Here is a 27,272-nt window from a genome sequence, read left to right on the forward strand (position 1 = left end):
CAATAGCGGCGGGTGAAATCGCGATCACCCGCCGCTATTAACTAGTTAAATGCCGCTGTCAAACGCAGACAGCAGCATTTAACTACCGCATCCGGCCGTGCGGCCGGATATGAGCGCATCGCCGACCCCCGTCACATGATCGGGGGTCGGCGATGCTCCTCCATTGTAACCATAGAGGTCCTTGAGACCTCTATGGTTACTGATTGCCGGTGGCTGTGAGCGCCCCCCTGTGGTCGGCGCTCACAGCACACCTGCATTTTAGCTACATAACAGCGATCTAATGATCGCTGTTATGTAGCAGAGCCGATCGGGCTGTGCCTGCTTCTAGCCTCCCATGGAGGCTATAGAAGCATGGCAAAAGTAAAAAAAAAAAGTTTTTAAAAATGTGAAAAAAATAAAAAAAATATAAAAGTTTAAATCACCCCCCTTTCGCCTCAATCAAAATAAATCAATTAAAAAAAACCCCAACCTACACATATTTGGTATCGCCGCGTTCAGAATCGCCCGATCTATCAATAAAAAAAAAGCATTAACCTGATCGCTAAATGGTGTAATGAGAAAAAAATTCGAAACGCCAGATTTACGTTTTTTTGGTCACCACGAAATTGCATTAAAATGCAATAACGGGCGATCAAAAGAACGTATCTACACCAAAATGCTATCATTAAAAACGCCAGCTCGGCACGCAAAAAATAAGCCCTCACCTGACCCCAGATCACGAAAAATGGAGACGCTACGAGTATCGGAAAATGGCGCAATTTTGTTTTGTTTTGTTTTTTGCAAAGTTTGGAATTTTTTTTCACCACTTAGGTGAAAAATAACCTAGTCATGTTAGGTGTCTATGAACTCGTAGTGACCTGGAGAATCATAATGGCAGGTCAGTTTTAGCATTTAGTGAACCTAGCAAAATAGGCAAGCAAAAAACAAGTGTGGGATTGCACTTTTTTTGCAATTTCACTGCACTTGGAATTTTTTTCCCGTTTTCTAGTACACGACATGCTAAAACCAATGATGTTGTTCAAAAGTACAACTCGTCCCACAAAAAATAAGCCCTCACATGGCCAAATTGACGGAAAAATAAAAAAGTTATGGCTCTGGGAAGGAGGGGAGCGAAAAACGAAAACGGAAAAACGGAAAAAGCTCCGGGGGTGAAGGGGTTAAATTAATTTAACTCTCCTAGTCCAAATTAATTACATCCTAGGGTACTGAAAGTGTTAGCAGAGGAAATTGCAGAACCACTAGCCAGAATCTTTGAAAAATCCTGGAGAACAGGGAAAGTCCCAGAAGATTGATGAAGGGCAAATGTGTTCCTTTCTTCAAAAAAGATAGAGCCAGGAAATTACAGGCCAGTGAGCCTTACCTCTATACATACCAAGAAAAATCTTTGAACAAATTATTAAACAACATGCATGTAAGTACTTGGATAAGAATACAGTAATTAACCAGAGCCAGTATGGATCTGTAGAAAACAAATCATACCAGACTAATCTAATTTCCTTCTATGATGGAAACACTGACTGAGTGAATCAGGGAAAGGCGGTAGATATAATATATCTTGACTTCAGCAAAGCGTTTGAAAAAGTATCTCATACTTTCCTTATTGAAAAAAAGACCAAGTATGAGATTGACAAGGCTATGGTTAGGTGGATTCATAACTGTCTCAGTGATAATACTCAAAGAGTGGTAATAAATGGTTACACATTCAATTGGAGCAGTGTTTCAAGTGGGGTATCACAAGGTTCTGTTTTGGCCCCAGGTGTTGTTCAACATTTTTATAAATTATCTAGATAAGGGAACTGAAGGTAAGCTAATCAAATTTGCAGACAATGCAAAACTAGGAAGGATAGCTAACACTGGAGAAGACAGAGAAAAGATTCAGAATGAACTTGGTAAGCTTGAACAATGGGCAGCAACTAATAGAATGGTATTTAACAGGGAGAAATTAAAGATTTTACATTTGGGCAAGAAAAACGAAACTTACATCTACAGAATGGGAGGAATAGAACTAAGCCACAGTACATGTGAAAAAGACTTGGGTATACTAATAGACCACAGGCTGCACATGATTCACCAGTGAGATGCAGCAGCAAAAAAGGCAAACACCGCTCTAGGATGTATTTAGAGAAGCATAGAGTATAGATTATTTGAAGTAATTATCCCCCTCTACTCCTCCTTGGTCAGGCCGCATCTGGAGTACTGTGCCAGGTCTGGGCACCACATTTTAAAAAAGACATTGAAAAATTAGAGCAAGTTCAGAGAAGAGCTACCAGGATGGTGAGCGGACTACAAAGTAGGTCCTACAAGGAACAGTTAAAGGATCTGGGAATGTTTAGCTTGCAAAAAAAGGCTAAGAGTCGACTTAATAGCTGTCTGTCTAAAAATATATGAAGAACTCCCACAGTGTAGAGGGATCATCCTTATTCTCATTTGCACATGGAAGCATGAGAAGCAATGGTATGAAACTGAAAGGGATACAATACAGATTAGATATTAGAAAAAACATTTTGACAGTGAGGATGATCAATGAGTGGAGCAGACTGCCACGAGAGGTGGTGAATTCTCCTTCAATGGAAGTCTTCAAACAGAAGCTGGACAGACATCTGTCTGAGGTGGCATAGTGAATTCTGAATTGAGCAAGGGGTTGGACATGATGATAATTGAAGTCCCTTCTAACATTAACATTCTATTATTCTATGACTATCATCATTAGGAATGGCCAAGTGATACAAATTTCTCAGCTTTATGAAAACCTGGCCTCCTTTAGGCCATGTGCACACATCAGGATTTCTGGCAGAAATTTTCCTGACAAAAACCGGACATTTCTGCCAGAAATCCGCATGCGTTTTTACCGCAATTTTACTAAGTTTTTACCACGATTTTACCGCATTTTTGACACGTTTTTTTGTGCGTTTTTGTGCGTTTTTTCCCAAATGCATAGAATCGCGGGAAAAACGCGGAAAATCCGCAAAATTAATGAACATGCTGCTTTTTTTACCGTGATGCGTTTTTTTCGCGGAAAAAACACACCATGTGCACAAAACATGCAGAATGCATTCTAAATGATAGGATGCATAATGTATGCATTTTTAATGAGTTTTTATAGCGTTTTTATTGCGAAAAAAGACGAAAAAAATGAGAAAAAACCTGAATGTGTGCACATAGCCTTAACCTTGTGCCAAAAAACAGCAGCCATGGGTTCTTCTAAGCAGCTGCCAAGCACTTTGAAAATGAAAATCATGGAGTCCCACAACACAGTAGAAGGCTAAAGAATATAGCAAAGTGTTTTCAAGTTGACCTTTCCTCAGTTTGAAACGGCAGTTCACAGGAACAGTGGAGATCAAGATAAGGTCTGGAAGACCAAGAAAAATGTCAGGATTGCTAGATAGGCAAGTCAGAATCCCCACTTGACTGCAAAAGACCTTCAGAAAGAATTAGCAGACTGGAGTTGTGATACATTGTCCTACTGTTCATAAATATGATCTCTCTCTCTCTCTCTCTCTCTCTCTCTGTATATATATATATATATATATATATACACACACACAGTTGTACTCAAAAGTTACATACCCTGGCAGAATTTTTGTTTTCTTGGCCTTTTTTCAGAGAATATGTATGATAACACCAAAACTTGATTTGTACAGTTCAACTCACAATCCAGAAACATCAGTGGCTGGATGAAAGATGCAAGAGTCTGTCTGAATCTCAGAAACTCACTCAGCTTTAATGCACACACACTTACTACAAGTAAAAAAGTCACAGGTGAGGATGTTACCTTTAGTAGCCACTAAAACCCATTTGTGTCAATTTCTGTGCATGTTATCAGGCCAACATCACCAGTTTGACAATAAATGGCTAACCCCAACCACTAACCATGAGTGGAGAAAAAGTTTTGGTGTTATCATTCATATTCTCTGAAAAAAGGCCAAGACAGCAAAAATTCTGCTGGGGTATATAAACTTTTGAGCACAGGTGTGTATATATATATATATATATATATATATATATATATATATATATATATATATTGTAGTGCAGCGGTAGTACACTTCTGCAGTGATGAGGCAATGACCCAGCAAAGTTCAAAGCAAAACGTCTCTTTAATGTTCAACTCAAAAGAGCACAGCACATGATATCCTCCGGACCCGGATTGCAGGCACGAATAAGACGGTCCACTTCCGGTTCGCAGCCGGGCACATATTCTCTAGATTACAATCACTAATCACGTCAGTCTACCTTTGACCAGTTACTGTGGGCGACTGCAGAGCTGTGTTAATGTCTCTTTACTCACAGCAATACACAGTACGCAATATCCTCTGGATTGCAGATGGGAACCAGATCTTCCAGTTTACAGTCACTAAACATGCCAGTCCACCTCCTGAGACCAGTTGCCCTGGGCGACTGCATCGCTGTGTACGCTGTGAGTGCAGGCTTTTCAGCTGCTTTGGCTATTTGGCTATTTGGCTCTGCTGGCCTGTGTTGGCTCACACACCATGGAGGTCTGCAGAGCATCATGGTCTGTTCTCCTGCCACCACCAAACTGACACTGACTCTGAACCTGATACACCCAAACCCTATACTACAGGGTTTTTTTCCTTGAGTCTGTGGCCTTTAGCCACATGAAAAACCATTCCTGGATTGAAATGGACTGCACGACTACCATCCTGCAGTCTGTTTCAAAGCACAAAAGCCCAGCAGGTTTTCCCTAAAACTGCTTTGGACAACCAGCATGTCCAAGACCTTTACTCACTGTAGTTTGCACTGCAACCACAGCTACGCCTGTGACTGCAATGCACTCTCATGGCCTCAATATGCCTCCGTGCACATCCTGGGGGGAACATATAGTAACCCTCACATGTTACACCAGTCACTGCCTCACAATATATACATTTTATGGTAATATCTTTGTAAAGTATGCCCATGCTTTCAAATGTGGATAGGTAACTTTAATTAGTAATATTGCAGAAAGTGAAAAAACTCAAAAAACTCACGTGCAGTCCAATGTTTAGCCACTGTTACAGGATCTGTAAGAAAAGAAAAAAATGCGCTGATGATAAACTATCCAAACCTCGCTGCTACATTTCATTATATAATGAAAACAGCATGAAATTGCTTGACTCGACCAGAGAAGTTCTTACCAGGTCACGTTCATGGCACTTCTTCTCACTAGGCCAGCCCTTTGCTTTAGTACAGATTGAATGCTAAGTTCAGTGTAGCAGTGTAATGTGCTTTAATTATTTAGGCTGAGTACATTTTTACTTGTTCGGTACTGCATGAGTACTTCAACATTGTATTAAACAGCTGTTTAGATTTTACACATTTACATTCTATTTTTTTAGCAATTTTTTTCCAACTCAGCACTACAAATCAATTTTCCAGGGACAGCCTCCCCCTCTCCTCTTCCATTCTACAGATACATCTAAAGAGAGGCACAGATACTGCCTATCACTTGGGAGTTAAATCAGTTTCAGCATAACAGGTTTCGGGAGCCCCCTGCTGAGTAGAACACTGTTAGATATCCATGATATTGGTTGATGGACGTCATGCCAGTCCAGCTGTCAGGAACACAGCTGTTGTGTTTCCTTCTGAGTGATCAGTACTGCCGGTGCCCTCCAGCTACTAAGTTTTCTGATAAGGTCCAGTGGAGAGATGCAAAAGAACGAAACACTTGGCTCCTAATAGTAAATGCAAAACAAAGATTTCACAACAAACTGCATCTTCCCTGCCGCCCTATGTCGTACCATGGAATTGGTTGAATATTATGTTTCTAGCACACTGGCTAAGGGGAAATCACGAAACGACAGTTTCTTCTGGTGACTGTTAATGTAGTGTGAGGAGAGTTTTCACTTTATTGGGAAGAAGAAGTGCATTGCGTGCCGACATTCCCCTGCATAATTTATCAGTAGCACAGAAAAAAGACAGAATAAGCAGCTCAGAGGCATGCTCCAACTCACTTAAAAAAGCATGTTTATTAAAAAATGCAGAGGATGTGAGTTCTCCCTGCTCCGGTTCTGTACACATTGTAGCTGAAAATGTGATCATCATGTTGATTAATGCCAAACAAAACATGAGGATGATATCAATGTTTTCAGACATCTTCATTTTGATTCGCAATGACTACCCTGCATGTTATCAAGTGCATTAGTAGAAAATGAATAAAGCATATACTGTACATGGAGAATGGAGAAACTGCTATAGTTTGCATCACGGCATTGAAAAAAGAGGCAAAGAAAGGGGGAAAAATTCTAAGGTCATGTCTTTCTGTTGAGCTTGATGTATCCATTCTATTTTTATTTTTTTCAATCGTAAACTGGCAGTGGATGCAATAATGTGAGGAACTTTAAATGAATTATACTTCTCACCTTGGGATTTTTTCCAAATTTTCCTAATGTTTGTATTTTGCAATATCATTAAAAAAAGTCTTGCAGAGCTCCGATAAAACTATAACCATCTGCACAAATGAAGTGATAACATTGTGCATGTCTGTAGTCACATAATACTGCATAGAGAATTGTTCAAGTCCCAATAAAATTAGTAAGAAAGCATCTCTAATTCCCTACAATAAATTGCACCCACAGGCAGTCAGATTTTCTTTTTTCAGTTAACCTTAAATCTAAACATAACATATAAAAAATACACCTCAGTGCCCTTGATTTTCATTGTAAAAAAGATCAGCTGATTTCTAATCCATACATATACTATTGTAAAAAATAGTATATGTATGGATTAGAAATCAGCTGATCTTTTAAAATTTGAATAAGCAGACCAGACTTTGCCAAATTGTCCCCAAATAATTGACCTAAGGTGAATACATCCGTTATGATTTCAATAATGGAAAGTTTGTAACAGCTTGTAAAATTTATACAGGGGAGAGGAGAGAGGGAGAAAGAGTGGACCCCGCTGACCATAAGAGCTTAAAAATTTTAGGGGAGAATGAGAGAAGACCCCACTAACCGGAAGAGCTTACACTATACCAGAAGAAAGAGGAGCTCGCTGACTCAAAAAGATTACAATTTTTAGGGAAGAAAGAGAGAGGACCCTGCTGGCTATAAAAGATTACACTGTACAGGCAAGAAAGAGTCAAAGAGAGAGGACCATGCTGGCAATAAGAGCTTACACTCTACAGGAGAGTGAGTTACCCAGTGACTCTGAAGATTGAAATTAACTCTGCCCTACAAGCTGAGCTCCTCTGGGAACCATTGATCTGTGATAGTCCAGGTACTGATCACCACTGTACAAGTTTTTATAACCTGTAAAATATCATATCTGCAGGGCACTATGTGGAGATCCGAGCAGCAACACAACATGATTTAGCCCATTCTTTAATGCTTCAGCAGTGAGGGAAATGGTGCTGGACTAATTTGTCTTCTTTTTGCAATCTGGGAATGGAACCTCAAAATGTTTAAATTTGCATGAAACAGCAAAATTGAGAAAATTCAACTCAAACTCGATCCTCTGTGGATGGTTCCACTCATTTCTAATCTGCATACTTTGTTTATAACCAAGAAAGGTAAATAATTCAGCTTCCAGTATGTACAAATAAACATCAAATATGGTTATACCAGGATGTTGAATGCTGTAGTGTTCGAAACGTGTTGGTATTTATGGAGGGCATTCAATTCAACCTTTTTGCAAAGTATGTAAATTTTTTCACATTTTAACCCCTTTTCGACATCAGGTGTAATAATATGCTGATGTCGGACACCGTCCCTTTGATGTGGGCTCCAGCGCTGAGCCCACATCTTTTCCGGCACATGTCAGCTCTTTTGAGGAACTGCAATCCACCTGCAGCTGTTAACTCTGATAGTGGCATTTAACACACGCTTCCAGCAAGCACGCCGGAAATTTCGCCCATCGGCGCCAGTGTCACATGACAGCGGGTCGCCGAAGGGTTGGCATGACAACCAGAGGTCTTCAGCAGACCTCTATGGTTGTCACTGTCGGTTTGCTATGAGCGCCACCTGGTGGTGGGCGCTCATAGCAAGTCAGCAATTCTGTTATTTACAGGCGATCTGATCATCAAAAAACAAGCACTTACATGGCTCTGGAAAAGAAAAAGAACAATAAACAAAAATGCAAAAATGGAAAATCATAAGGTCGTAAAGGGGTTTACAAAGGTAAAATTTACCAGGATTTTACAGTAAATAGAGGGAATCCCACCTAGCCAAATTTTTATTTAGCTGTGGTTGGTAAAACAGTTGGAATTCATTTTATCTACATACTGTTTTATTAAGGCATCTGCAGTAGCAAACATTTAATAAGGAAACCTCATAAAATCATAATAAAATTCCCCTTCTATAGGAGCAGTAATTTTCATATTTGGAAATATAAAAGCTATTTTCTATAGTATCCCTGTGTATACTAAATACGCACACATTATGCTGGCAACCTTTTTCTCATTGCTTTCCATTTAACACCACTATAGCTTAAAATATGATTTATGGTATATGTGGATTCCTGAAAAGATAGGGCATTACATATGTATTTCCAGATAATATAAATGAATAATGGGATCCTTTCATTTCTGAATTACTCAGAGCTGGCATTTTGCATAGAGTGTGGATTGAACATCCAGATATACACAAACTGCATAGTGACAAGAACAAATGACTTCAAAGAATGCTCATACTGTTAGGAAGAAGAAACAAAATATCCCAGATGTTCCGCATGACATGAAAACAGGATTGCATGGAGGATATTATTGTCATAGCATGGTGGCATGACTATCCATTGTATGAGCATGCCCTTTAAAAGTGACAGTCAACAATACAAATGTCTTAGCAGGTCTGTGGACACCATCTCTTTAATATGGGTATGGGTGCACTTACTAGATCAAATCAAGGTATGTTTCTAAGCTATATAGACTATCAAGATAAATGTCAGTCTACTATTAGTGACAGAAAACACTTCCAAATAAGTCTGGCCTACGGTTTACAGTACAATTCACCAATGATCAGTTACTTGGTGTTATTTCTTTTTCTGCAAATTACTAAAATAGTAAATATACATATATATATATATATATATATATATATATATATATATATATATATATATATATATATACACTTAAATATATATGTGCAAGATCAGCGGCACATAGAGGCAAACACAGGAACACTGTCTCATTAAATCTTCCACTGATTTATTAAGAGTACTGCATAAACCAGTGCAACATAAGCAAAACAAACACAGCCTTCCCGGTCTAACTGGAAAACAAAAACGTAACATACAGCACAGTCCTTTTTGCTATGGGAATCCCTCTGCTTCAGGAACAAATAATGCAAGGTTCGGCTTTCCTTAATATGAAAACACAGCTCCAGAGCTTGCACCTCCAGGACCATCCAACACTGAATGCTCTAGAAGACTAAGTATTCATCTTCTGGACTACTCTCAATCTACAGCTGTTAAATCAACCAAGCACTAAACATGGTCAATTAACTTTTCTCAGTACGTAGGGTGCTGGAGCATTTTCCTAGGTTTATATTACTTGAGCTAACAACCTAAGTGCTACATATACCCCTTCAGTACTTTGCCAGTGACTTTGTCACTATATATATATATACCGTATATACTAGTCTATGAGCTGAGTTTTTCAGCCCCTTTTTGTTTGCTGAAAACACCCCCCCTCGGCTTATACACGAGTCAACTGTCCCAGAAAGCTGGTGGGGAAGGGGGAGCGGTGGAGCAGCAGGTGACAGAGGCAGGAGTTGGCAGCTGTGGCTAAAGCCAGTACTGCTGCTAAAGAGAAATGAATATTCATTTCTCATAGCATGCACTGTGACAGCTGCAGCCGCCAGATTCCAGAAGACATGCTACTCACCCTCCAGTGTGCCCTCACAGCATCTCGTTGGTGCCAGTTTCCAGAAGCTCTTCCTGTGCTGAGCGAACACGTGACACCACTTATAAAGGTAATGAATATGCACGCATCTCCACTCCCATAGGCGTTGAGGAAATATTCATTCCTTTAATGAGCGGTGTCATGTGATCGCTCAGCACAGGAAGAGCTATTGGAAACCGGCACCAATGAGATGCTGTGAGGGCACACTGGAGGGTGAGTAGCATGTCTTCTGGAAGTCGGCGGCTGCAGCTATCACTGTGTGCGCTACAAGAGAAATGAATATTAATTTCTCTTTAGCAGCAGCACAGGCTTTAGCCACAGCAGCCAACTCCTGCCTCTCTAAGGCAAAAAGTGAAACTCATATATTAGAGTCATTAACCCCTTAAGCCCCGAGGGTGGTTTGCACGTTAATGACCGGGCCAATTTTTACAATTCTGACCACTGTCCCTTTATGAGGTTATAACTCTGGAATGCTTCAATGGATCCCGGTGATTCTGACAAAGTTTTCTCGAGACATATTGTACTTCATGATAATGGTAAAGTTTCTTTGATATTATATACATTTATTTGTGACAAAAATGGAAATTTGGGGAAAATTTTGAAAATTTTGCAATTTTCCAACTTTGAATTTTTATGCCCTTAAATAACAGAGATTTGTCACATAAAATACTTAATAAGCAAAATTTCCCACATGTCTACTTTACATCAGCACAATTTTGAAAACAATTTTTTTTTGTTAGGGAGCTATAAGGGTTAAAGGGTTAAAATTTGACCAGCAATTTCTCATTTTCACAACACCACTTTTTTAGGGACCACATCACATTTGAAGTCATTTTGAGGGGTCTATATGATAGAAAATAACCAAGTGTGACACCATTCTAAAAACTGCACCCCTCAAGGTGCTTAAAACCACATTCAAGAAGTTTATTAACACTCCTGGTGCTTCACAGGAATTTTTGGAATGTTTAAAAAAATGAACATTTAATTTTTTTCACAAAAAAATTACTTCAGCTCCAATTTGTTTTATATTACTAAGGGTAACAGGAGAAAATGGACCCCAAAAGTTGTTGTAAAATTTGTCCTGAGTACCTTGATACCCCATATGTGGGGGTAAACCACTGTTTGGGCGCATGGCAGAGCTCGGAAGGGAAGGAGGGTCATTTGACTTTTCAATGCAAAATTGGCTGGAATTAACGTGGGATGCCATGTTGCATTTGAAGAGCCCCTGATGTGCCTAAACATTGAAACCCCCACAAGTGACACCATTTTGGAAAGTAGACCCCCTAAGGAACTTATCTAGATGTGTTGTGAGAGCTTTTAACCCCCAAGTGTTTCACTACAGTTTATGACGCAGAGCCGTGAAAATAATTTTTTTTTTCCACAAAAATTATTTTTTAGCCCCCAGTTTTGTATTTTCCCAAGGGTAACAGGAGAAATTGGACCCCAAAAGTTGTTGTGCAATTTGTCCTGAGTACGCTGATACTACAAATGTGGGGGGTAACCACCGTTTGGGTGCATGGCAGAGCTCGGTAGGGAAGGAGCACCATTTGGAATGCAGACTTAAGTAATCTTCACACTAAACAACTTTCCAACGAGAACTACAACGATCCGTGACGTTGCAGCATCCTGGATGGCGATCTCGTTGTGTTTGACATGCAGCAGCGTTCTGGATCCTGCCGTGATATCACTGGTCGGAGCTAGAAGTCCAGAACTTTATTTGGTCGTCAGATCGTCGTGTATCGTCATGTTTGACAGCAAAAGCAACGATGCCAGCAATGTTAAACATGGAGCTAACGACCTGTGAGAACGATAAGTGAGTCACTGCTACGTCACAGGATCGCTCCTGCATCGTTCTGGAGCTGCTGTGTTTGACATCTCTACAGCGACCTAAACAGCGATGCTGCAGCGATCGGCTCATTGTCTATATCGTTTCAGCGTCGCTGAATGTGATGGTACCTTAAGATGGAATGGTCTACAGGCATCACATTACGTTTGCAGAGCCGCTAATGTACCTAAACAGTAGAAACCCCACACAAGTGACCCCATAATGGAAACTAGACCCCCCAAGGAACTTATCTAGATGTGGTGTGAGAACTTTGAACCCCCAAGTATTTCACTGCAGTTTATAACGCAGAGCAGCGAAAATGAAAAATCATTTTTTTCCTACAAAAATGTTTTTTTACCCCCCAAAATTTTTATTTTCCCAAGGGTAACGAGAGAAACTGGACCCCAGAAGTTGTTGTCCAATTTGTCCTGACACCCCATATGTTGGGGTAAACCCCTGTTTGGGTGCACGGGAGAGCTCAGGAGGGAAGGAGCACTGTATTACATTTTCAACACAGAATTGGCTGGAATTGAGATCGGATGCATTGTCGTGTTTGGAGAGCCCTGATGTGCCTAAACAGTGGAATCCCCCAATTCTAACTGAAACCCTAACCCAAATACACCCCTTACCCTAATCCCATCCACACCCCTAAACCCAACTCCAACACACCCCAACCCTAATCCGAACCATAACCCTAACTACACCCCTAACCCTGACACACCCCTAACCCTAATCCCAACCGTAATTGTAATCGAAACCCTAACCCTAGCCCCAAACCTAACCCTAACCCTAACCCTAGCCCTATCCCTAGCCCTAGCCCTAACCCAAGCCCTAACTCTAGCCCTAACCCTAGCACTAACCCTAACCCTAGGCCTAACTCTAACCCTAGCCCAAACCCTAGCCCTAACCCTAGCCCAAACCCTAGCCCTAACCCTAACCCTAATGGGAAAATGGAAATAAATACATTTTGTTAATTTTTTAATTTTTCCCTAACTAAGGGGGTGATGAAGGGGGTTTGATTTACTTTTATTGCGGGTTTTTTAGCAGATTTTTATGAATGGCAGCCGTCACACACTAAAAGATGCTTTTTATTGCAAAAAATATTTTTTTGCATTACCACATTTTGAGAGCTATAAGTTTTCCATATTTTGGTCCACAGAGTCATATGAGGTCTTGTTTTTTGCGGGACGAGTTGTCGTTTTTATTGGTAACATCTTCAGGCAAGTGACATTTTTTGATCGCTTTTTATTCCGATTTTTGTGAGGCAGTATGACCAAAAACCAGCTATTCATGAATTTCTTTTAGGGGGGTTTATACTGTTCCGCGTTTGGTAAAATGGAAAAAGCAGTTTTATTCTTCGGGTCAGTATGATTACAGCGATACCTCATTTATATCTTTTTTTATGTTTGGGCGCTTTTATAGGATAAAAACTATTTTATAGAAAAAATAACTATTTTTGCATCACTTTATTCAGAGGACTATAACTTTTTTATTTTTACGCTGATGACGCTGTATCATGGCTCGTTTTTTGCGGGACAAGATGACATTTTCAGCGGTACCATGGCTATTTATATCCATCTTTTTGATTGCATGCTACACCACTTTTTGTTTGGTGGTATGATAATAAAGCGTTGTTTTTTGCCTCGTTTTTTTTTTTTACGGTGTTCACTGAAAGGGTGAACTAGTGGGACAGTTTTATAGGTCGGGTCATTACGGACGTGGCAATACTAAATATGTGTACTTTTATTGTTTTTTTATTTATTTAGATAAAGAAATGTATTTATTGGAATAATATATATACAGTTAGGTCCATATATATTTGGACAGAGACAACATTTTTCTAATTTTGGTTATAGACATTACCACAATAAATTTTAAACAAAACGATTCAGATGCAGTTGAAGTTCAGACTTTCAGCTTTCATTTGAGGGTATCCACAATAAAATTGGATGAAGGGTTTAGGAGTTTCAGCTCCTTAATATGTGCCACCCTGTTTGTAAAGGGACCAAAAGTAATTGGACAGATTAAATAATTGTAAATAAAATGTTCATTTCTAGTACTTGGTTGAAAATCCTTTGTTGGCAATGACTGCCTGAAGTCTTGAACTCATGGACATCACCAGACGCTGTGTTTCCTCCTTTTTGATGCTCTGCCAAGCCTTCACTGCAGTGGTTTTCAGTTGCTGTTTGTTTATGGGCCTTTCTGTCTGAAGTTTAGTCTATAACAAGTGAAATGCATGCTCAATTGGGTTCAGATCAGGTGACTGACTTGGCCATTCAAGAATATTCCACTTCTTTGCTTTAATAAACTCCTGAGTTGCTTTGGCTTTATGTTTTGGGTCATTGTCCATCTGTAGTATGAAACGACAACCAACCAGTTTGGCTGCATTTGGCTGGATCTGAGCACACAGTATGGCTCTGAATACCTCAGAATTCATTCGGCTGCTTCTGTCCTGTGTCACATCATCAATAAACACTAGTGACCCAGTGCCACTGGCAGCCATGCATGCCCAAGCCATCACATTGCCTCTGCAGTGTTTTACAGATGATGTGTAGTGTTGAGCGATACCGTCCGATACTTGAATGTATCGGTATCGGAAAGTATCGGCCGATACCGGCAAAGTATCGGATCCAATCCGATACCGATACCCGATACCAATACAAGTCAATGGGACTCAAGTATCGGACGGTATCCCTGATGGTTCCCAGGGTCTGAAGGAGAGGAAACTCTCCTTCAGGCCCTGGGATCCATATTAATGTGTAAAAGAAAGAATTAAAATAAAAAATATTGCTATACTCACCTCTCCGACGCAGCCTGGACCTCACCGAGGGAACCGGCAGCGTTGTTTGCTTAAAATTTGCGCGTTTACTTCCTTACGTGAAGTCACGGCTTGTGATTGGTCACGTGCCGCCCATGTGGCCGCGACGCGACCAATCACGGCAAGCCGTGACGTAATTTCAGGTCCTTCAGGATTTTAAAATTACGTTCTGGCTTGTGATTGGTCGCGTCGCGGTCACATGGGCGACGCGACCAATCACAAGCCGTGACGTCACAGGAGGCTGGACACGCGCGCATTTTAAAATGCGCGCGTGTCCAGCCTCCCGTGACGTCACGGCTTGTGATTGGTCGCGTCGCGTCGCGTCGCGACCAATCATAAGCCAGAACGTAATTTTAAAATCCTGAAGGACCTGAAATTACGTCATGGCTTGCCGTGATTGGTCACGTCGCGGCCACATGGGCGACGCGACCAATCACAAGCCGGGACGTCACGGGAGGCAGGACACGCGCGCATTTTAAAATGCGCGCGTGTCCAGCCTCCCGTGACGTCACGGCTTGTGATTGGTCGCGTCGCCCATGTGACCGCGATGCGACCAATCATAAGCCAGAACGTAATTTTAAAATCCTGAAGGACCTGAAATTACGTCACGGCTTGCTGTGATTGGTCGCGTCGCGGCCACATGGGCGGCACGCGACCAATCACAAGCCGGGACTTCACGTAAGGAAGTAAACGCGCAAATTTTAAGCAAACAACGCTGCCGGTTCCCTCGGTGAGGTCCAGGCTGCGTCGGAGAGGTGAGTATAGCAATATTTTTTATTTTAATTCTCTCTTTTACACATTTTTACATTAATGTTGTTTCGATACCGATACCCGATACCACAAAAGTATCGGATCTCGGTATCGGAATTCCGATACCCGCAAGTATCGGCCGATACCCGATACTTGCGGTATCGGAATGCTCAACACTAATGATGTGGTATGCTTTGGATCATGAGCTGTACCACGCCTTCGCCATACTTTTCTCTTTCCATCATTCTGGTAGAGGTTGATCTTGGTTTCATCTGTCCAAAGAATGTTCTTCCAGAACTGTGCTGGCTTTTTTAGATGTTTTTTAGCAAAGTCCAGTATAGCCTTTTTATTCTTGATGCTTATGAGTGGCTTGCACCGTGCAGTGAACCCTCTGTATTTACTTTCATGCAGTCTTCTCTTTATGGTAGATTTGGATATTGATACGCCGACCCCCTGGAGAGTGCTGTTCACTTGGTTGGCTGTTGTGAAGAGGTTTCTCTTCACCATGGAGATTATTCTGCGATCATCCACCGCTGTTGTCTTCCGTGGGCACCCAGGTCTTTTTGCATTGATGAGTTCACCAGTGCTTTCTTTCTTTCTCAGGATGTACCAAACTGTAGATTTTGCCACTCCTAATATTGTAGCAATTTTTCAGATGGGTTTTTTTCTGTTTTCGCAGCTTAAGGATGGCTTGTTTCACCTGCATGGAGAGCTCCTTTGACCGCATGTTTACTTCACAGCAAAACCTTCCAAATGCAAGCACCACACCTCAAATCAACTCCAGGCCTTTTATCTGCTTAATTCAGAATGACATAATGAAGGGATTGCCCACACCTGTCCATGAAATAGCCTTGGAGTCAATTGTCCAATTACTTTTGGTCCCTTTAAAAACAGGGTGGCACATGTTAAGGAGCGGAAGCTCCTAAACCCTTCATCCAATTTTAATGTGGATACCCTCAAATGAAAGCTGAAAGTCTAAACTTCAACTGCATCTGAATTGTTTTGTTTAAAATTCATTGTGGTAATGTCTATAACCAAAATTAGAAAAAGGTTGTCTCTGTCCAAATATATATGGACCTAACTGTATTTTTTCTTTATTTAAGAATTTTTTTTTTTTTTTTACACAACTAAATATTTTTTTTATACTTTATAACATTGCTCCGCGGGGGGCATCATGTTATAAGGTCAGATCGCTGATCTGACACTTTGCAGAGCACTGTGTCAGATCAGCAATCTGGCAAGCAGGGCTCCTGGTTTACTTATGCCTGCTCTGAGCAGGTGTTTAGTAAGCCACCACTCTGCAGGACCCGGATTCAGCCCCGTGGCCAGTTTGGATCCGGGGCCTGCAGGAAGAAGAAGGTAGGAGACCCTTGGAGCAACGCGAGCCCCCTCCCTGCGCGATGCTTCCCTGTTGTGATCCGCTTTTTGGCTCCCCTGGTGGTGGCTGGTGGTACTGGAGACTTGTGTGTGCTTTTCTGCCTCAGCTCACCTGCTTCCATCAGTTTTGGGAGTTCCCTATTTAGCCTTGTTCTCCAGTCACTTCCTTGCCGGTCATCATTGTAACCTGAGTCATTCAGTTGCATGTTCCTGCTACTAGTCTGCTGATCAGCTAAGTGGACTCTTGTCCTTATTGTTTTGTTTTTCTTGTCCAGTTTACAGTTTGTCATTTCCTGTTACTGGAAGCTCTTGTGGACTGAAATTGCCACTCCTGTGTCATGAGTTGACACAGGAGTCTTAAAGTAATTTCAGGATGGGTTTTTTGAAAGGGTTTTTCAGCTGACCGTGAAGTCCTCTTTTGTATCCTTCCTCTATCTAGTAAGTGGACCTCGCTTTGCTAAATCTACCTTCATACTGTGTATGTCTTTTCCTCTGAACTCACCGTTAATATACGTGGGGGCTACTATCATCTTTGGGGAATTTCTCTAGAGGTAAGCCAGGTCTGTTCCTTCCTCTTCCAGGCGTAGTTAGTTCTCCGGCTGGCGCATTGCATCTAGGCAGCCGTAGGAATGCTTCCTGGCTACTGTTAGTTGTGTGGTAGATTTAGGTCACGGTCAGCTTGAGTTTCCATCACCCGAGAGCTAGTCTGTTATTTTTGTATTTCTGATGTTCCCATGCCATTGGGGAATCATGACAGTATGACCGGCCGCTGTTAAAGTAATTGGCAGAAGAAAGGAGAGTAAAAGAAGTCTGTAGATTTTTTTTTTTTTTTTTCCTCTCATGTTTGCTACTTAGTTGGCTCAGTTGTATTTCTGCTCTATTTACAGCCTTGCCTTTCTCTCCTTCTAATCCTTGAATGGCTCTGATCTCTCCGGTTTAAGGATGGACCCTCAGAGTTTGGCTGCAGGTTTAAATAATCTTGCTACGAAGGTTCAGAATTTACAAGATTATGTTATACGTACTCCTATTTCTGAACCTAAGATTCCTACACCAGAGGTATTTTCCGGAGATAGATCTCGGTTTTTGAATTTCAAATTTAATTGTAAATTATTCCTTTCTCTCAGACCTCACTCCTCTGGAGATCCTGTTCAGCAGGTTAAGATTGTGATTTCTTTGCTGCGAGGTGACCCTCAAAATTGGGCATTTTCATTGACACCAGGGGATCCTGCGTTGCTCAATGTGGATGCGTTTTTTCTGGCTTTAGGGTTGCTGTATGAGGAACCTAATTTGGAGATTCAAGCTGAAAAAGCTGTAATAGCCCTGTCTCAAGGGCAAGATGAAGCTGAGATATACTGCCAAAAATTTCGTAAATGGTCTGTGCTTACTCAGTGGAATGAGTGTGCCCTAGCGGCAAATTTCAGAGAGGGCCTTTCTGATGCCGTTAAGGATGTCATGGTGGGGTTTCCTACGCCCACAGGTCTGAATGAGTCCATGACAATGGCGATTCAGATTGATCGGCGTTTGCGGGAGCGCAAACCCGTGCACCATTTGGCGGTATCTTCTGAAGGGACGCCAGAGAAAATGCAATGTGACAGAATTCTGTCAAGAAGCGAGCGGCAGAATTATAGGCGCAAAAATGGCTTGTGCTTCTACTGTGGTGATTCCGCGCATGTTATATCAGCATGCTCTAAACGTACTAGGAAGGTTGACAAGTCTGTTTCTATTGGCACTTTACAGTCTAAATTTCTTCTGTCTGTAACTCGGATTTGTTCATTATCAGTTATTACCGTGGATGCCTATGTGGACTCTGGTGCCGCTCTGAGTCTCATGGATTGGTCCTTCGCCAGGCGCTGTGGGTTTGATTTGGAGCCTCTGGAAGTTCCTATACCTCTGAAGGGTATTGATTCTACACCTCTGGCTTGTAATAGACCACAGTTCTGGACGCAAGTGACTATGCGTATGACTCCAGACCATCAGGAGATGATTCGCTTCCTCGTGTTGTATAATTTACATGATGTTTTAGTGCTTGGATTACCATGGTTACAATCTCATAACCCAGTACTGGACTGGAAAACTATGTCTGTGTTAAGCTGGGGATGTCGGGGGGCTCATGGGGACATACCTTTGGTTCCTATCTCGTCATCTATTCCCTCTGAGATTCCTGCATTTTTGTCGGATTTTGGGGATATTTTTGAAGAGCCTAAAATTGGTTCTCTCCCTCCCCACAGAGAGTGTGATTGCGCCATAGATCTGATTCCAGGCAGTAAATTTCCAAAGGGTCGTTTGTTTAACCTATCTGTACCTGAGCATGCTGCCATGCGAGAATATGTTAAGGAGTCCCTGGAAAAGGGACATATTCGTCCTTCTTCATCACCTTTAGGAGCTGGGTTTTTCTTTGTCTCTAAAAAGGATGGCTCGCTGAGGCCTTGTATTGATTATCGACTCCTGAATAAAATTACTGTCAAATATCAGTATCCGTTGCCGCTGCTTACTGATTTGTTTGCTCGCATAAGGGGGGCTAAGTGGTTCTCCAAGATTGATCTCCGTGGGGCGTATAATTTGGTGCAAATTAAGCAAGGGGATGAGTGGAAAACCGCATTTAATACGCCTGAGGGCCACTTTGAGTATTTAGTAATGCCTTTCGGCCTTTCTAATGCGCCTTCAGTTTTTCAGTCCTTTATGCATGATATTTTCCGTGAATATCTGGATAAATTTATGATTGTGTATTTGGACGATATTTTGATTTTTTCTGAGGACTGGGAGTCTCATGTTCAGCAGGTCAGGAGGGTTTTTCAGGTCTTGCGGGAGAATTCTCTGTGTGTAAAGGGTTCTAAGTGTGTTTTTGGGGTTCAAAAGATTTCCTTTTTGGGGTACATTTTTTCCCCTTCTTCTGTTGAGATGGACCCTGTCAAGGTTCGGGCTATTTGTGACTGGACGCAGCCTACTTCTCTAAAGGGTCTTCAGAAGTTCTTGGGCTTTGCTAATTTTTATCGTCGATTTATAACTGGTTTTTCTGGTGTTGCTAAGCCTCTTACGGATTTGACTAAGAAGGGTGCTGATGTTGCCAATTGGTCCTCTGCCGCTGTGGAGGCCTTTCGGGAACTTAAGCGCCGCTTTTCGTCTGCCCCTGTGTTGCGCCAGCCCGATGTCTCTCTCCCCTTTCAGGTTGAGGTCGATGCTTCCGAGATCGGAGCGGGGGCGGTTTTGTCGCAGAAAAGTTCCGATTGCTCAGTGATGAGACCTTGTGCGTTCTTTTCTCGAAAATTTTCTGCCGCCGAAAGAAATTATGATGTCGGTAATCGGGAGCTTTTGGCCATGAAGTGGGCATTTGAGGAGTGGCGTCATTGGCTTGAGGGTGCTAGACATCAGGTGGTGGTTTTGACTGATCACAAGAATCTGATTTATCTTGAGTCTGCCAGGCGCCTGAATCCTAGACAGGCGCGCTGGTCGTTGTTTTTCTCTCGGTTTAATTTTGTGGTCTCATATCTACCAGGTTCTAAGAATGTGAAGGCGGATGCCCTTTCTAGGAGTTTTGAGCCTGATTCCCCTGGTGATTCGGAACCTACAGGTATCCTTAAGGATGGGGTGATATTATCCGCTATTTCCCCAGATCTGCGACGTGCTTTGCAAGAGTTTCAGGCGGATAGACCTGATCGCTGTCCACCTGGTAGACTGTTTGTTCCTGATGATTGGACCAGTAGAGTCATCTCGGAGGTTCATTCTTCTATGCTGGCGGGTCATCCTGGAATTTTTGGTACCAGGGATTTGGTGGCTAGATCCTTCTGGTGGCCATCTCTGTCTCGTGATGTGCGTGTTTTTGTGCAGTCTTGTGATGTGTGTGCTCGGGCCAAGCCTTGTTGTTCTAGGGCTAGCGGGATGTTGTTGCCCTTGCCTATTCCGAAGAGGCCTTGGACGCACATCTCGATGGACTTTATTTCTGATCTTCCTGTCTCTCAGAGGATGTCTGTTATCTGGGTGGTGTGTGACCGTTTTTCTAAGATGGTTCATTTGGTGCCATTGCCGAAGTTGCCTTCCTCGTCTGAGTTGGTTCCTTTGTTTTTTCAAAATGTGGTTCGCTTGCATGGTATTCCTGAAAATATCGTTTCTGATAGGGGTACCCAGTTCGTTTCTAGATTTTGGCGGGCATTCTGTGCCAGGTTGGGCATTGATTTGTCTTTTTCGTCTGCCTTCCATCCTCAGACTAATGGCCAGACGGAGCGAACTAATCAAACTTTGGAGACGTATTTGAGGTGTTTTGTGTCTGCGGATCAGGATGATTGGGTTGCCTTTTTGCCGTTGGCGGAGTTTGCTCTTAATAATCGGGCCAGTTCTGCCACTTTGGTTTCCCCTTTCTTTTGCAATTCGGGGTTTCATCCCCGTTTTTCTTCTGGTCAGGTGGAGTCTTTGGATTGTCCTGGAGTAGATGCTGTGGTGGATCGGTTGTATCGGATTTGGGAACAAGTGGTGGACAATTTGAATTTGTCCCAGGAGAGGACTCAACGGTTTGCTAACCGCCAGCGTCGGGTTGGTCCTCGCCTTCGTGTTGGGGACTTGGTGTGGTTGTCTTCCCGTTTTGTCCCTATGAGGGTTTCTTCTCCTAAATTTAAGCCTCGGTTCATCGGTCCCTATAGGATTTTGGAGATTATTAACCCTGTTTCCTTTTGTTTGGACCTTCCGGCATCTTTCGCTATCCATAATGTGTTCCATCGGTCGTTGTTGCGGAGATACGAGGTGCCGGTGGTTCCTTCTGCTGGGCCTCCTGCTCCTGTGCTGGTTGAGGGTGAATTGGAGTATGTTATAGAGAAGATCTTGGACTCCCGTATTTCCAGGCGGAGACTCCAGTACCTGGTTAAATGGAAGGGCTATGGTCAGGAAGATAATTCTTGGGTAACTGCCTCTGATGTTCATGCCTCGGATTTGGTTCGTGCCTTTCATAGGGCTCATCCAGGTCGCCCTGGCGGTTCTTGTGAGGGTTCGGTGCCCCCTCCTTAAGGGGGGGGTACTGTTGTGATCCGCTTTTTGGCTCCCCTGGTGGTGGCTGGTGGTACTGGAGACTTGTGTGTGCTTTTCTGCCTCAGCTCACCTGCTTCCATCAGTTTTGGGAGTTCCCTATTTAGCCTTGTTCTCCAGTCACTTCCTTGCCGGTCATCATTGTAACCTGAGTCATTCAGTTGCATGTTCCTGCTACTAGTCTGCTGATCAGCTAAGTGGACTTTTGTCCTTATTGTTTTGTTTTTCTTGTCCAGTTTACAGTTTGTCATTTCCTGTTACTGGAAGCTCTTGTGGACTGAAATTGCCACTCCTGTGTCATGAGTTGACACAGGAGTCTTAAAGTAATTTCAGGATGGGTTTTTTGAAAGGGTTTTTCAGCTGACCGTGAAGTCCTCTTTTGTATCCTTCCTCTATCTAGTAAGTGGACCTCGCTTTGCTAAATCTACCTTCATACTGTGTATGTCTTTTCCTCTGAACTCACCGTTAATATACGTGGGGGCTACTATCATCTTTGGGGAATTTCTCTAGAGGTAAGCCAGGTCTGTTCCTTCCTCTTCCAGGCGTAGTTAGTTCTCCGGCTGGCGCATGGCATCTAGGCAGCCGTAGGAATGCTTCCTGGCTACTGTTAGTTGTGTGGTAGATTTAGGTCACGGTCAGCTTGAGTTTCCATCACCCGAGAGCTAGTCTGTTATTTTTGTGTTTCTGATGTTCCCATGCCATTGGGGAATCATGACACTTCCCTATACCGCCGGAACACTGCGATCATGTTTGATTGCAGTGTGCCGGGGGTTAATGTGCCAGGGGCAGTCCATGACCGCTCCTGGCACATAGTGCCAGATGTCAGCGTGATAGTCAGCTGGCACGCGGACGCGATAGGCCGCACTCCCCCCGTGAGCGCAGCTGATCGTGCTGGACATACTATCCCGTCACTGGGAATTAAGTCCCAGTTCACCTTAACGGGATTGTACATCCAATGGGATTAAGGGGTTAAAAATAGAGTGATATATTTCAAGTGTTTATTTCTGTTAATGTTGATGATTATGGCTTACAGCTAGTGATGAGCGAACATGCTCGCCACTACTCGGAACTCTCCCAATTATCACTATTCTCGGTGTACTCAGCATCGTGTATTTCCTGGATTATTCGGCGGGAGCTCGGGTCTCCTCCTTTTAATTTTGGCGCTTTTTATAGCGCTTATCAGCATGCAGGGATTTTCTGCCATGCACTGTAATACCGCAGCCATCTTTGTTATGGTATTACAGTGATTGGCTGGCCACACAGCATCATCAGGTCTATAAGAGACCCGGCGCCGCCCTGCTCGCGCACATTCTGCTCCGGATTCAGATAGTGTAGGGAGAGCTGCTGCTGAGATAGGGTCAGATTCTTACATTTATTAGTTAGTGTGGGTCCACTAGTGTTCAATCCACAAATCCTGATAAACCAAAAGTAATTTTTAGGACTAATTCAGGGTACATAGATTGCAGCGCTAGGTAGGCAGGGGAGTCTATGTGCACATATCCACATCAGTGCAAGGCATGCAGGAACTGTATGTGAGTATATAGATCTCAATGCATACCTCCAAAAGCTGCATTCATGTCTGCTGTTGCGTGTTTTATATATATACGTAACTGCAGGAATCCGTGGCAATTTTTATTTTATTAGAAAGCAATCCATAGCCCCCTTTTTTCTACGTTTAACTGCTTGGTCACACTGCAGACTACAGCCAGGTCATTGCAATACAAAAGCATGAAAATCTAACAATTAAATTTTTTTCCCCATGCATGATAAATAAAGATAACATGTGATATTGAACTAAAATAAAACAATTGTATCCTTATAGCAATATGTTTTCTGATTGTTTTGTCATGTTACAAAAAAATCTCACTCATCTCTTTATAACTATGGGTTCCTTCTTGCAATTTTGCATTGACATAACAGTTTCTAAAATTGCATAAAATATCATGTTTGCAGCTACAATAAAAGGCTGTACTAAGCAGAGCCTAAGGTGCACCACACATCCTAAAGTAAAACTTCAAGATGCTCATGTACTGAAGCTCACACGTCAGTTATCCTAATGTCTACAAGCATGTAATGAGCAGAACTAAATGCATTAAATCAAAACTCTTTTTGATGCAGATAGATTAAACTTCAAATTCACTGTAGTAATAAAAGTCCTTATTAGGTGCATAAGGTCATTAGTATAGGTTAACAAATATATTCCAGTAGAATTGAATTTTACAAAAATGCAGATTTTTTGTAATTTATTTCTGTGCGGAGTCAGCAAAAAGGCTGTTGCTCGACACCTTTTTTCTTATCCATAAAGGGCCATCAAAGGTTAAAAAATATTAAAAATACTCATACTCACTTGACTGTTTACCTCTTCAGCCCCCGCGTGCCTCATAGTCTACTGCTCCAGTCTCATTGTAATGTGACTGGGGACTGGTTTCCTATCCTGTGGTGAGGGTCATGTAATCAGAGACTTCAATACATGCCTGTCCTTCCACTGTTTCTTAGCTTCATCCTGATCATCACCTTGTGTGTATATGCCAGATATTACCAGAGTTAAAATGGCTGCTTGTTGGGGTGTGCCTTTACCTAAGATGGCTGCCGGTGTGGGTTTGGCCTGACTTAAGATGGCCACTGAGATATAGAGTGTGGCATCTGCATTGATGACTGGATACAAGGAAGTAGGCCTGAGTGGGCATGGTGCCCCACAGACATAGCATGTGTCACATCAGTCTTAGTTCTGGATTTGGCAGACTGCATATGTCCAGCTCTCTAGGGTGTATGGGGTGGCCTGTACAGTGTGGGAGTCAGGGCCATCTTCTCAGACGGTGGCTGATACATATATTCACCAGTTACAGAATCACATATTTCAATCCACATTTGTTTCTTATTTTCCCCTGCGATTCTATACCATGCCTCAGCATCCTTCAGGACTTTGTGGTCCCACAGGAGGCCTTTCTTACTTGCCAACATGCATTTCCATTCCTCCTCATGAATTTCCCCACATGGGTGGTAGACCCCATGAGTTTCAGGAGGAGTTTAGCATTTTTAATGCACTGTTTTCCCTCTCTCTCTGCCACTAGCTCCTGTGAAGTGAACTGGCTAGGTTTAGACTGATTGGTACCTTTGTTAAAGTATGAATCCCAGATAAAGCACTTCCTGCTTTGCTAACACTGTGTAAGCTTCTGGATTGCTGTAATTTCTGCTGCACCTAAAGGGTACTACGTGTGAGGTTATGTAGCCTACTGTCCCCTATGTCTTGCAATAATGTGCCTTTCCGAATTGTGAACAGTTATTCTTGCATGTATGTTTATTCTAAACACTTTCAGTTCTGGAAATGCAATGGAAAAAGCTGTATAGTCTGTGTTAATTCTAGTGAAGGGTGTCTCTACTACTCTGGTAACATGCCAACCTTCCTGTTAGATACTAAGTTCTAATGCTTGAATGTAATGAACGCAAGTCATCTGACCAATGTGCCGATTGTGAAATGGTTAATACTTTAGCACAAACCAGTTACACTTTTATTACTACTGCAGCAGAGATTTTGACCCTGGCTGGATAGCAGTAATAAAATTCAGCTAATACATTTATCATCAAAGCAACTGTGATTCTGACCTTTGGTTGGCCAGGATGATTTTTCCTCTAATTCTTGTTTTAACAACTTAATACAAGCTGGGAGGAATTTAATAATCCCCATACTTGTAACTTTGCATTGCTTGAGTAAGCTGGACACTAGACGTGGATCATTGGATGGGCAGCTCAGCACATAAACGTACCTGGGACCATCAGCCATGCCAGAGGCTGGAACCAGAGTGATTGCTCGATATTACTTTGTGTATTTCTCCCAGTTTACCTGCCCTCTCCAATATGTTACCACTGGAAACAACTCTCGCTTATTTAAACAACACAGACAGATAAACAGTTTTGGAGGTGCACGATCTCTGGCCCTCAGGTGTGGTTCATCCCACAAAGAGGTCTGGTCAGCGCCAGCATCAGCACCTGGTGCACCCAGACAAGTGTCAGGGCCCTGAGCAGGTGGGGGTGCCCATTTGTCATTGGGGACATTGACACACTATGGGGGCCCAGTGTCTGTGCCAGTGTTGGTGCCCATGAGTGGGCCCCTTGTTCCGGGCCCCAGCACTTGCAATACTTAAATCACCCCACTTCACAGTTGCGGTGTCTTCAGTGTCTTCTGACTGTGACATTCAGGTCAGAAGGCACAATGACGTCATGTCTGTGTGCCCTCTGCCTGAACAGTCACAGTGCAGAGAGCCAGAAGATGAAGGAGCTGAGGAGTCTGGAGCAGAGCAGCGGCCAGCGACGAGAGGTGAGTATTTCATTTTTTTAATGTTTGCAGCTTTATATAAGGGGCCCATTATACACTAGAGCATCATACATAGAGCCCATTATACCCTGGAGCATTATATATTGGACCCATCATACACTGGAGCATCATGTAGGGGGCCCATTATGCTGAAAAAAGATATATTCAGCTCACACTTTAGATTAATTTCCTTATTTGTCCAGGAAATCTTGAGCACGGATTCACGTCTCTGCCAGATGCCTAGAGATGCACATGTGGAAAAAAGGGAATCCAGCTCCAAAAGATAAAATCACTTAACTTTAATAGTATTCATTTAAAATAGAAATAGGCTGTAAGACATGCAAAAACTGGGTATGCCAGAAGGAGAGTGCCTGTCTGAACGGTATGCCTTTTTGAACACACAAATGTTCTTGGTCTCTGAGACCTGGCCCCACATTGGGCGCCAACTGTTACAGTCACACTAAATCTGTGTGATCATCTTAATTGTCTGTTGCCAAATTATATATCCGAGAGATTTATGTGTACATGGAGAAAGACTACTTGTAATTGACCACACTGTCAAGAGCAGAAAATCTGATTTATTGAGGAAAAAGCATGTCCATGTATAAATTATCACTTATCATATTGATCATTGGTAAAATCTAATTTCTCCTCCCTCAGGAGGGGTTTAATCAATATTCATTAGCTTTTGTTATTCTGTTTTTCTCCACTTAAGTGTTCTAAAACTACTGACAAGTATGATTTCTACCACCTAAGCACATAACAAGCACATTTGATTCTTATATGTTCATATAAGCATTCATTTTGTATTGTATTAATTTTGTACATCTTCAGTTATGTGTATATGGTTAACACTAACAATTCATGCCTCTGCTTAGCATAAGTCCTTAAAAATTTTGTTACACAGGCTATACAGAGATAAAAGATTTGATATTACCATATTGCCTAGAGGGGCAAAAAACCCTATCTACAAGACTGTGAAATTAACCTTAGCTTTTATTATGCTTATCATAACAATTAAAAACAAGTGCAGTTGTTGATACCTCACTACACTGATAATGAGCTATAACCCCCAACAAGTTTCACCAAACCAGCAACATCAGGTGATCATTATCATAGCCTTCATCCTCCGATGACACTGGTTTGGTGAAACATGTTGGAGAGGCTATGAGCTACATACTTGTAATAGCAAGTGTGGCTGCTAAATATATTTTTCTCAGTAGGCTCTATATAAATCACTCATGGACTGCAGTCATTATAAAACCTTCAATAGAAAATTAATATACATCCACTTGCAAATAGGAGATTTATTAATAATACTTCAGGATTATATCTCAATATC

At 42.2% G+C, this 27,272-nt stretch overlaps 1 protein-coding gene across 20 annotated transcripts in view; it reads right to left on the reverse strand.

Moving 5' to 3' along the window:
- PTPRD (protein tyrosine phosphatase receptor type D) overlaps positions 1–27,272 on the reverse strand; it is a 2,959,440-nt gene that overhangs the window by 1,066,840 nt on the left and 1,865,328 nt on the right. For all 20 annotated transcript variants that reach the window (XM_077249189.1, XM_077249205.1, XM_077249204.1 and 17 more), the window contains exon 7: positions 4,989–5,021. The gene's annotated coding sequence lies outside the window, so the exon portion shown is untranslated. The remainder of the gene's footprint in view (positions 1–4,988; positions 5,022–27,272) is intronic.

Source organism: Ranitomeya variabilis, chromosome 1, assembly GCF_051348905.1.
Source record: "Ranitomeya variabilis isolate aRanVar5 chromosome 1, aRanVar5.hap1, whole genome shotgun sequence".
NCBI lineage: Eukaryota > Metazoa > Chordata > Amphibia > Anura > Dendrobatidae > Ranitomeya > Ranitomeya variabilis.